At 42.0% G+C, this 12,555-nt stretch overlaps 1 long non-coding RNA gene across 12 annotated transcripts in view; it reads left to right on the top strand.

The window, feature by feature from the left end:
• The first annotated feature begins 2,134 nt into the window (after nucleotides 1-2,134).
• Nucleotides 2,135-12,555, top strand: part of LOC110473294 (uncharacterized) — a 92,608-nt gene continuing 82,187 nt past the window's right edge. For 10 of the 12 annotated variants that reach the window (XR_014954643.1, XR_014954641.1, XR_014954651.1 and 7 more), the window contains exons 1-2: nucleotides 2,135-6,667; nucleotides 7,438-12,505. This is a non-coding gene — a long non-coding RNA (uncharacterized LOC110473294). The remainder of the gene's footprint in view (nucleotides 6,668-7,437; nucleotides 12,506-12,555) is intronic. The other 2 variants (XR_014954644.1, XR_014954647.1) reach the window with 2 other exon arrangements.

Genomic DNA, 12,555 nt, shown 5'->3' with positions numbered 1-12,555 from the left:
GAAAAGTGGAGCACACAGCTCTGAAGGTGACCCTATTTCAAGCAAGGGTTGGTGTAGGGGTCTCCAGAGGTGCTTTGCATCCTAAATTATTTCATGATTTTGCAATTAGACTGAACTCTAATAGGTTCCTCCACAAGAGACATCAGTCCAAGGTGACACAGTAGGAGATGTCATCTACTAAAGCACAATTCTGGCATCCCAGGTACTGTTGGAAATTTTCCTGGCATGTAGACTTGAGAATCCTTGGCATGTTGGAGCAATGTGAACAAGTAGTTCGTCCATGTGTTCTGTTAGTGTTTCTGGGATGTGCCTGTCTTGAGCAAGAGGCTGTAAATTGATATATTGCCACTCCCTTATCTTGGATTGTCAGTCCATTTCTGGATCTGGTACTTTTTATACTAACATGGTGTCTGGAAGATGAAGCTCATGTCAGCCCTTACCAGCAGGGCATTCTCCTGAAGATAAAGAGCTGGAAAGCATCATGTAGGAGCACAGAACCCTATCAGAGCCAGCAGCAAAACACTTAAATGCTAAAATAATTCAACATCTGCTTGGAGCAAAAATATCCACATGAAAGACACTGATCTGTAATAGACTTTCAGGCTGGAAGGGACTGTGATGTCCTTTCAGTCTGGCCTTCCCCATGGTACAACCATACAACATCATTTTTTATCAAGCTCAGAGTTCCCAAATGAGCTTTTGTTAAAACTCTTAAATGAAGGACTTGAAGGACCCAATTTTTGGGAGATCATGGTAAGGTATCCTCACAGCTGGGAAAGATACTCTCTATTTCAGTGCTTTAATTTGGCATCCACCTTCTGGGATTTGTGTTGGTGGTTTCTTTTTGTTTGCTGATTTTTGTTTTGTTTTATTTTTTTCTGGATTAAGCATTCTTCTACTGCCAGGGTAAGTTTGGTTTCCAAGAAATATTTTGACCAACTTTCTTACCTTTTTAATACCCTCCATAGAACCCAGAAGAACTGATTGTGGCTGAGCTGTAGACATTGCAGATAACCTTGACCTTTGCTTGTTTCTGCTAATAGTGATCCTCTGTAAAACAGAGATAATATCACTTCCCTCCCTCTCACAGGTGTTGGCTGTTCAAAAGAAGAGGCCATTAACATTTCTCAAATGCTACAGTGGAAAGCCAATATTAAAGCAGTCAAAGATCAGAGGCTGGATATTTCATTCCCAAACATGGTTTAGTGCAGCAATCTTATCTACTAGAAACTAAATTTTCTGATAGCACTAGAAGATCTGAGTTGTATTTGCATATATGGATATTGTTGTTCTGAATGAAAAGGTATAATCTAAAAATGGTTGTGTGAATCAATAACTGGATACACTTGAAAAAGAGAAGGTATTTGGGGGGAGTAGGGGTTAATTGTTTCACTTGTAAGGGACCTTGAGATAAGGCATTGCAGACCTTGTTAAGAGTACTTCTCATAGGAAAAGGCTTTTAAAAATGTAAAAACAGAAGTTGGTAAACTTGAGTCAGTTCATCTGTTTACTCTAGATGGGTCTTTTACGTGTAATGGAGCCAGTCATCTCAGCTATCAGCCACACCATTTACAGTCAAAGGCTAGACCAAAAATAGCTCCTAGGTCCTTCTGATTTTCTATTTTTGTCCATGATCTACTTAAATGCTGACTATATCCCACTTAGGACTCTCAGATCAATCTAATTGGCTAAGCATCACTGAGTTGCATGGTGGCAAGGGCGTGGATCACCTCTATATTTAAAATAAATGTACATGAGGTGTCCTTGTGGGCAGGCCTGGCACTGCAGGGCCATGGCTGGGCACTGGGGGAGATGCTCCACTTCAGAACAGGGCTGGTGTCTCCCACGATGTTGCTCTGTGATGCAAAGTGCTACGCACGGATGAGTCAAGGAAGTGGATGCTCTCCCTCTGCTGCCTCCCATGCTGGAGTCACCTCCTCCTGACAAGTCACCAGGGATGGATTCTGCTTTCCTGATGATGGGGAATGACTCAGTGGTGTGGGAGTGCTCTCAGCCACGTGTCAGGGAGCAGCCTCTGCTCTCGGCTCAGCTATGGCCATTTCCTGAAGGCCTGAGGAGGTGCTCCCTGTTGTCCACCATTTTTGGTTATTCATAAGTGATGTAGGTGGCTCCAAACACAGTGCAGAGCTGGTATTTGGGCTTGAGCAGCAGCCCAGAAATCCATCCACATTTCCATACACAGGGACTGAAAGGCTAATGCCTTTGCCTTTCTGCTACCCTGTTGACAAGTTATCATCAGCAGAGCTGTCTCCAAGTCTGTATTGCAGAAATAATTTATCCTCTGTGGCAATACCAGATATTGAATCAGAAATATGAGCCTTCTTCCAGATTATTTCAAGGGTGAAGGCTTTGGTCATGTGTCTTGTGTAGCTTCTGTAGATCATTTGTAGGTTGACACAGACTTGTTCAGCATTAACCAGCATTAATCAGTAATTATTTAGCTGATTAGTTTCAGCTAAGCAGAAATGCAGAAGAAGTTTGGTCCACATTTGCCTGTGTAGTGCCAAAGAGTCTCACTTCTGACTTTCAAAGCAGGAAGAGATTTCTTAAAATCCTTCCAGAGCCCACCATTGTTGTTTATGACACTACGTAGACTCCAAAGGAAAGTTATGGAAAAGCAAATATCCTCTTTATTTTTAAATGTAACCAGCTAAAACAGATGAGTCCTTATGTTGTCTTTGGGGAAGGGATTGGGCCAAGTCTGTGTTTGGGAGCTGTTGGGCACGTCCAGGGGATTGTGCTCAGCAGCACTGAGTGCTCACAGCCTTGGTTTTGTTTGGAGAACATGTGCAGGCTGTGCATAGTTACTTAATAAAAAAACAAATCCCAGCACCATGGAACCAGACACAAGAAAGTCCTGGCAGTTTGGCCACAGGTCCCAAGTAAGGTCATAATTGACCGTGGCAAAACAAACAAGTTCTTTGGTGTTCTTCTGTATTACTTTAATTAATTACACACTGAGAAACCCAACTCATAACCTAGGTCTCTCCTGGGTTAGTAATTACAAAAACTGCTTTGGCAGGATCATAAGTAGCAAGGATTTTTTGTTGTTTCCTTTCCTTTCCTTTCCTTTCCTTTCCTTTCCTTTCCTTTCCTTTCCTTTCCTTTCCTTTCCTTTCCTTTCCTTTCCTTTCCTTTCCTTTCCTTTCCTTTCCTTTCCTTTCCTTTCCTTTCCTTTCCTTTCCTTTCCTTTCCTTTCCTTTCCTTTCCTTTCCTTTCCTTTCCTTTCCTTTCCTTTCCTTTCCTTTCCTTTCCTTTCCTTTCCTTTCCTTTCCTTTCCTTTCCTTTCCTTTCCAAAAATAGAAGTGTCTGGCATTTTCCCACCCACCCATCTTGGATTTAATTCAAAAGTGCTCTGTTCAGGATAATATTTTGTCTTTGCCAAATGGGAAAATTTTGGATACCATTGTGGAATATGGGTGTGTTTTGTCTCTTCCTTCTGCTGAGGACATGTCCAGTGTTTTTGTTAATGGTGTTCTTCCTGTTTTGGGCTTTTCTAGTATCCTATTAACAATATACCACACAATATATTACTTAACAGTGTTAGTTATAGGCAGTATGTAAACAGATTTTTTCTCATAACTTCTGCCTCTACTACATGACAAAAGAAATTTATTAAATGGGTCATAACCCCAAACCTATACAGTGTGCAAACTAAACACTTATTTACTTTGCAGCAGCAACTTTCTTGCTGTTATCCTACACGGCATTCCAGTGGCATTAGTGCAAGATGGAAAAGGAATGGAAATTTCAGTTTTATTTGATTATATGATACAGGGAAAACTTGTGTGGCATTGCTGGTTTGAATTTAATAGCATGAGCTCAGCTGATGGGCTGTTTCATTGCTCTTCACTGACCTGTCCTGCAGCTGAGGACACAGGAGGTCTGAGCAGACATTTCCTCTGTCTCTCTCAGAAAAAGGAAAAGCATTTGCCAAGGACATCTGGACTCAGGAAAAAAATAACATTTGTGAAGTTATCCTCTCTTTGGGAACAGCTTAGGTTTAAGTTGTTTGGATTTTGCAAGCCTTACTTTTAGTGGAGAAGGTACCCCATGGTTGGCCAAGGTACCTGAGAGCTGGACAACCTGCAGGTCCTTAACAATTTCTGGAGACTGTGAGTGTGCCTCATCAGCAAATTGTTTGCATTTTTCTGTCCTTTCCCATGCAGTGGTGGTTGGGTGCTCCTGGAATACTGTCTGCTCCAAAGGTCATGGGGGTGTTCTGGAGGGATGGGTGGTCACCAGGTGAACAGGTTGAAAATAAATAAATAAGTGCCTGGGGGGTGTATCAAATTCAGGTCACTGTGTGTGTGACAGGGAAGAGCACGGCAGGCAGAATGGACGGGAACAGATTTTGTTTAAATTTAGCTGCAGTGTTGTGGTTGGAAAAGGCTGATGAGAACTTGGCACTTAACTCCTCACCTCATACTGCTCCCCCCAGTAGGGTTGTCAGCCTCCAAACACAGCATTGCTGGTGCAGAGCCTGGGCAAACACCCTTTAAATAACCTCTTCCCTCCTACAGACTGTTTTGCTGAGCTGTTCTGTTTCTTAGCATCCACAATAGTGGCCAACATTTAGCATGTGGAGGGGTGCAAGTCCCGCACCAGAAGCAGGTGGATGATGAACTGCTGTGAACCTCCCTGTCACGCAACCACCATCCGCAATTTTGGGTATGTTCCATGATTCCCCTCCCACCCTGTGGTCCAGGTAGGAGATCCACCAGGTAAGACAGACTCATCTCCCATCTCTTGAAGCCAACTGCATCATGAGGCCACTCTGGAATGCATGGGAGCTGATCCCAGCTTCCTGTTCTCCTTGCTCTTTCCCAGCCCTCTCACTGCACAGGGCAGGTGGGATCTGGGCTCGTTGTTGACAGCTGTTTATCTCCTCAGCTCCACTTCCCATGCCAAGCCCTTCTGTTTGTCCTCTGGGAAATGATGCCTCCAAGCATCCCCAGTGCAACCTTAGGTCAGGAAAAGCTGGCATGAGATTTTGGCATCTGATGACTCCAGGTCCCCCATGACCACCCCCTCTGTGCAGGTCTGTGAACTTTCTTAGCTCAGAGCAAGTAAGGGGGGGAATTTGAAACTATGCTGCCATCAGCTTCCTGTCTGCAGGGAAATTGTGGATTCCCCCAAACTGGTATTTTGTCAGAAAGTTACAGGGGAAACATTACCTTCCCAAAAACTAGGAGAATGCCATGTTCATCTGCATCCCAGGTAGAAGGGAAGCAAGCAAAGAGAAAAACCTTATTCCCTATCCATCCTTCCCATCCCAAAGGAAATAGTCCTCTGACTTTTCCTGTGCTGACACATCCTAAGCACCAGTAAGGTAATTTTTTTTTTCTAGCTACATCCTGAGTCTCTGACTTTCCACAACAAAAATGCCAGTGCTGTCCCTGTCACCATCTGCAAACCTTCTAAACATGGCTGTTGTCCCCACTCATGGGATGGGGACAGGGATATCCATTTTGTGTAGTCCTACAGAAAGCACATCAGCTCCAGTGGAAACGAGCAATGGATTTCACTGGAGAGGAGAGTGACAGACTGTCATCTCATCATGGCTGTTTTCCATGCTGCTATATTTGTTTTATTTTTGGTGACAGAATTAATGCCCCTCAAATGAGTATTTAAAGCTTCCTTTCTTTTTCAGTTTAATTGGAAAAATAAAGGTATTTTCAGAAAGATGTGTGCCCCTGTTTTCTGAAGTAACAACCTGGTTTTCATCCTTTGTCCTTCCAGGCTACATCCACCATGCCCAGTGTTTGTTTTCTGCCCCCAGTGTTCAATTGCAGAGTGTGTTAAGCACCCTGAAGAAAGAATTCTCACTTGTGTCTGTGCTGCTCAGTTCAGGTCAGCAGGGCTTGCAATAGAGATGGACCTTGAAATGGACCTTGGATGTGTTGCTGGTATCTTTAGACCTTCTTCCAGGAAAGGAAGGAGAACACTTGGTCTCGCCTTTCTGTGCCAAGATGAAGTCAAAACGTGTGTGGGGGGGAGAAAATGAATAATTGATTCTGGTCTGAAGTTTTTGGAAGTCTAATGCTGAAAATATGAAGATTTAGGATAGTGTTTTTGTTCACACTGTAATGGCCAGGAATTGTGTCCTCACTGAGGCTGCAGAACTGAATGCCAATGAACTGTGCACTGTAGGAGCTGGGGGAGCTGGGGCTGTTACTGCACTCCCAGTTTTTAAGTCCCTTTTCCTCTCTTCCTCCCTGCACAAGAGACAAGCCCAGCTGCCTGCCTGGGGAGAAGACCTCTGTCAAAGCACGTTCCCTGACAAATGAAAGCCCCCTGTGCTGAGATTATGAGGAGCTCTCTGGTCGTGGGAACCTTTAGACAAGGATATATGAGCCTCCCCCTCCTGCCCTGGCAGTGACCCCGGCTCCAATCCCAGTCCTGCAGCGTGACCACAACTGGGGCAGCTCGTGACTGCTCTTGGCCACGGACCCCAGGGCCCCAAAAGGTGAAAAGTGAGGACAGAGCTCTAGACATGACCACACCTGATGGACATAAGGTGGGAAAAGCTGCTGGAGCATCCTCGTACAGTGACTTTTGAGGAGCAGCATCACAGAGAAATGCCATGGCATGGTGGGGAATGGCACTGAGAGCTGCTGGCCATCAGGAAGGAGTCTAAGGAAAGGTGAGCACCTTTCCAAAACAGAGCATGTTGCAGCTGCCTGTGGCACTGCCTTGAAAAAGTGATAGGTTATATGTGTGGGGAGAAAAAAAACATTGAAAATAATAGCATAATTGGCTGTCTGGCAGGCTCAAACTTCAGCAGAAGCTGTTATTATACTTGTCACTATCTGTTAACCTTCAAAACAGGTGCTGTGCATCTGAGGTGCCAAGTCGGTGCTCAGGCTGCAATCTGTGTGTGTGACAGGAGCATGGGCTGGAGGAAGGGCTGGGGGCCCTGCCAGATGGGCACAGGGGCAGAAAGGGGATGGTCCTGGGCAGGCAGAGGGTGTGACACAAATGGATTTGGCTGGCTTTGAAAGGGGAGCACATCCCAGCAGTGCTGGGACCCAGCAGGACGTGTCCATAGCCGATGGCAGACGTGCTTTAGTGGGGACCCTGGCAAAGGGCTTCTCTTTTCCATTTTGATTTAGTAGCTGAAGGGCTTGGGCTAGGGTCATTAAAGTTCCCAGATTACTGAAATCTGTAATAGTCAGCTGGAGGAACCTTGACTCCTGCCACAGTTTTGAATTTTTACATGGTTTTAGGAATTAGAACTATAATGCTTTGTTGCACTCTTGGTCCTGCTCAGTGTCTCACTTTAATGTTTATTCTTGTAAAAGCCATAAAAACTGTTAATATTTTGTGCTTAATATTTTTAGTAAACAAATTAAAATGTTTCAATGAAACAAAAGAAAAAAAAAAGAAAGATAAGCGGGTTTCTTTTTCTTCCAGGGAATATTTTCATTATAAACCTCGTTATGACAAGTGTGTTGGGGTCTTGCAAAGCTGCATTGCTAAGTAAGTCAACAAGCATTGTAATGCTTGGCATGTGTGGAAGGTGAGTGAACAACATTATATGGGAAGATTAGGTAGGGCTCTGTAGAATACCTAAAGAATTTGAAATACAAGACTTTGAAGAAAAATGTTGGGAATGAAGATCAGGGGATTGTAAGGTGCTAGTCACTGGCATTTGGCATGGCTTGCAAAGCAAGAAGACTGTCAGCACACTTAAAAATCACCTAATCTTGTCTAACTTAATGTAATTAACTCTAAAATTCAAACTCAATCAGATGAAAATATGCTGATACAACATGTATGAGCAAGATAACTTTGTGTCTCAGTTCCACCATGAGAGTCTTTTCAAAGCAATCCATGTCAGGTTATCTGAGTGCTTTAAAAATTACACCTGTATCATGCCCTTGTCCCAAATAAGAACAACTCAGAAATATTCTCATGTGAATGTGTGTGACATTCATCAAGCAGAAATAGGTGATTGTTGATATAACAACAAGTTTACTCTAATTGTTGATGAAACTCCAGAGCTGGTATTTTTTATTCCTGCTGCTGTTTATTAAACAGCTGTCGGTTTGGGTGTGAAGTCAGCAGGTGTGGAAAATCTGTTTTTACCATCAGAGCTGGTGCTGTGGGGCATTGTCTCAGTTTGGGGTTTTCTTTTATTCTGTATTTTGGAATATTGCAAATCATAATGCAATAACCGAGTACCCATAAACAGTCTACTGGCAGCTTATCTTGATGATCAGAGATGTGGTGCAAATGTGCCTCCTTCCCTCAGGTGTTCTCATGCACCTCCCACCCTACTCCTGAAAGTGGGAGAATTCACAGTGAAGGTTATGAGAGCTCAGGTTATGGCCTGAGCAAAAGCTGCTGTCATTTCCAAGCTCTCTGCTGCAGGACAGGGGTGGCTGTGCTTAATTTCTCCCAGGAGCACAGTCTTGGTGCAAGGGATTTGCAACCCCTGCAAGCCTGGCTCCCATGCTGTTATTTCCCAGCTGGAGGTGGAATGGCACACGCAGCATTTGGGAGAAGGATGTACTTTTCCTTCCTTCAAGAGAGTCAACAGGCACATCTAGAATTAAGGAGGAATGAATTCTCATAGAGAGCCAAAAGCAGACTAGTATCAATGCAAAATTTTGTTTTTACTAATTCTTGTGCTTGCGAAAATCTTGGTGTAGCTGCACCTCTGAGACATCAAGATTTGAGAGGACAGAGCTGTGAAGCAGAGGAGTTTATAAAAGCTGAGGAACTATGGGGTCCTTAAAAGAAAGTGGAGATCAATGCCTTCTCTATGACCCTAGGGAGAAATTTTATTAAAGAGAAACATAGATTGAAGTGTTGCCTTGGAAAAGAGAGCTCTGTTGTCCTGCTGCAAAACATTGGATCAATTTCTCTGAAAAAAAATTAGATGTTAAAGGGACTAGTGTGGAATTTAACCTGCTGATGAGAGTGAGCACTTTCTACAGGAAAATAGCTCCCAGACTGCGTTGATTCCATTTCCACTGACCACAATGGAAATTTGGGCACTTTGCTGCGGTCCCGTGTCCTAATCTTGGATCTCAATCCCACCCCTCAAGTCACAGACAGTTTTAAAGCAGGTGTGATGTTTCAGAGCTTGAAAGTGAATTTCATCTCCACATGGCAAAGGGGCTGTTGGGAGAGGCAGAGACCGCGGCACGAAGCGATCGGAACTCCCTGAACTCCGTGAGCTGCCATTGCCCGCTCCGTCTGCGACTGGGCATTATTTCAGAAAGTTCAGGACAAAAAGGGAGTTTATCTCTTCACCTCCAGGAATTGATATGCCTTATTTCAGCAAAGAAATGACAGATTTGAAAGAAGAAAAAAAAAAAAACAAAACAGAGGAAGCATTTTAGTTATTTTTGGAGACCATTCTTCATGCTTGTTTCTGACTTGGGTGGAAATTAAATGGAATTGACTGTTTCTCTTCCACTTCTTTCACAATTTTTTTATTTCTTTATATCAGAAGTTAATTACTGAAGCCTATGTAACAATAGAGAGAAGAGTATTTGTATCAGCTATGGATGTCTACAGGTGTTTTGGATTGCACTGCCTTAAACTATTCTTAAAACAGGATACTGACAAAAAACTATTACTTCATCACTACAACTAAATAAAAATTTTACAGATTACAGCTGGTAATTTTAAATTTAAAATTAGGTCAAATTGTACAAGCACTAATTAGGACCTCCTTCATCCTTCTGAGATTGATAACAAATATTTTTCAAAGAAAGTAAGTCTGTATTTTGTGTCACATTTTTTTAAACCCCAAATATTTCTGATGTGGTGAATACGTGGAATATTTCCCATCTTTTCTGGAGATGAGAACAAGTGAAATCAACAGGTCTTATCTGTCTGTGTCTTTGGCAGTGATTATAACAGCAACTTTTAGAAGCTCTGTTTTCCATAAATTGCAAAATATTTAGAATACCTCCTTGAAATCTTTAGTAGTTAAGTCTTGTAAAAATGTTCTGTTATTGCAACCCCTGGTGAGTGCCAGGATGACAGATTTATACTTATTTGATCATTTCCTTCACCCTGTCCAAACATTGCAATAGTATTTGCTTTCTCTCATGTTTCTGCCACTGCTGGGCCTGAGTTACTAAAAGCAGCATCCAGAGGAACTTGCTAACCTGCACTTTTAGTAGTCCTGGTGCCATGTATCTGGTTATTAAGAAGTTACTTTAGTAGTGACTCTTTTCCTTCCATTTTGATTATGGCCTGAGTAGGAAATATTTATTCTTTTCTTATGATATGAACATGTCCTAATTTATTCCTGGGAAGAGAAACAATACATTTCTTAAACACTTCTGATTTTCTGCATTATTACTGACTACTCTGGTGCTCTTACTACTCATGGGCTTTCAGTATTAGTAGGGTTACTCTTGGACCCAATGGATTCAAACATCTGCTCCTTACTGTCTTTTTTTTTTTTTTGTCCATATATTTCCTTGCATCACTTTTCTTCCTTATTAATTTTGTATAGCTCCAGGATGTATTTTCAGTGTTTACAACATCTCTCTTATAAACATCCATCCATTATTATTGCTTATTTTGCATACTTTTCTATTCTAGATTTTTGGAAATATGCTTGCTTCCTTACCTGCAGTTTTAGTCTCATTTTGTTGTTGTTATTTTGTTATTTTTACATCTAGCTAAATAATTTTAAACTATTCATTGCATGCATCACATTTAGTCTCCAGTTCTTCCTTACAACTGGCTTGTACTTATTTGAGCTTTGTGAACCTGGTTGTGTTGAATACCATGTGTTTTTAACTGACTCAGACAGGGATCCAACGTAATCATTTCCACCTTAGTTACTGTTAGCTTTTATTTCTTGGTTAGAAAATTGTCATCCATGATTTGTAGAAATTCCAGAGGAGTTACTACTGCCAGCAGGAGATTTTGATATATACCATCCTGAGTCAATTTTCCCATGACAGTCCTGCACCCATGGTAGATAAATGACTTTGGAGCTGCCCCACCTAATTTTGAGGGTGGTTTAGCACTGAGGCAGGCAGCCATTATAACCTCATTTTGTGCTTTACCCATCTGGACGTGATCAACAAGCAGTCAAAATCATTTGCTCCTGAGCTATCACTGCTACAGAAGAAATTAATGCCAGCCTTGGTCTCTTTTGCACACCTCATGCTGCTCTGGAAGGTTACAGTCACTGCCTCTACCTCACTCAAAAAAGTAGATAATTTCACTGGGTGTCATTAGCAGGAATTAAAAATAACAGTTTGACAAAGAATTTTGAGAAATAATTCACAAATGTTGATGAGCATTTTAAATTGTTCTTCCAAGGTTATACTTTTGCATATGAAACCTGTGTTTCCCCACCTTCTCACTAACTTTAGTTATAACACCTATAAAATGCTTTATCTTTTAATGAAAGTTTTGTTTGAAAAGTTGTGAATGAAGGAGGTATAAGTCAACTGCTTTCACAAGGCTTCTTTCTGAACCGGGTTCTTAAAACATGGATAGGACGGAAGCAGTGATAACTTCAGAGGTGAGTTCTAGGTGCTGTCATGATTGTTCTCATCAGCAAAGGCAAGAAGAAACTCTGAAATCAGAAAAAACGGAAGAAATTAAAGTGATCCAGAATAGGATCCTTTTGCATTCTGCTTTTGCTTATTGGTAAGCCCAGGCTCTCACCACCTCTTTGGGTTCAGCAGACCACACATGGAAGAATTCACATTAATGTCATTTTTCACATCTGAAATGCTGGTCCAGAAGGGGGACACAGGAGAGGGGTGACATCTCTGGGAGCAGGAGGCCCCATGGAGACACTGCTGTCCTCGAGGTGGTAACTTTCAAGCCCCATGCTCAGGGGCTAAATGTTACTGAAAAATAAATATTGACTACTGACAGAGTTTGGAGAAATTCATGTGGGTATTTCCAAGAGTTTATGAATTAACCAGAAATGGAGATAAGTCCTATGCTATCTATTTCATCAGCTAAGAAACTGTTGACTGAAGTCTAGTGTGAGCCAAGTATCTACACGAACTGTGTTTCAAAGAATTAATCATATCTTCAGATATGGAGCTTGCTAGTTAGTTTAATTACTGTCCTTTTTTTTTTTTTCTTTCAGTAGTTAAATGGACCCGATGACAATTTATTTTTTTTAAATAGATGAAAGAGAAGCAAGCTTCAAAACAGATAATGAATTTCTTCTAACTCGTCTGGAGACTGAAGAGCCATAATTCTGATTGATCAGATATGGTCTGCTTCAGAGAGGCACCAGATGTGGTCCAGATTTTAAATAGATGCTGCTACTGTCAAAATGCATTCGCTCCCTCCTGGTGTAACAAAGTGAAGTCCATCTGTCTGGAGTTGTGCACTTATTTTAGTGGTAATAACAGTTAACATCAACAATAAGCTTTGTCTCATTAGTATCACATAATCCCTACTACCAAGTCCTCAGATTCTGGTCTCCATATTATCTGCCATGGAAAAAATAAAGACCACAGCAGGAGCTAAGAAGGTCAGTGCATTCTCAGGGTAATCAGCTGTAGTAAATTCAATTCTGACAAG

This window comes from Lonchura striata, chromosome 4, assembly GCF_050655825.1.
Source record: "Lonchura striata isolate lonStrDom1 chromosome 4, ASM5065582v1, whole genome shotgun sequence".
Classification (NCBI taxonomy): Eukaryota; Metazoa; Chordata; class Aves; order Passeriformes; family Estrildidae; genus Lonchura; species Lonchura striata.
The sequence above is the reverse complement of the archived record's forward strand: the minus strand, read 5'-3'. Positions and strand labels throughout refer to the sequence as shown.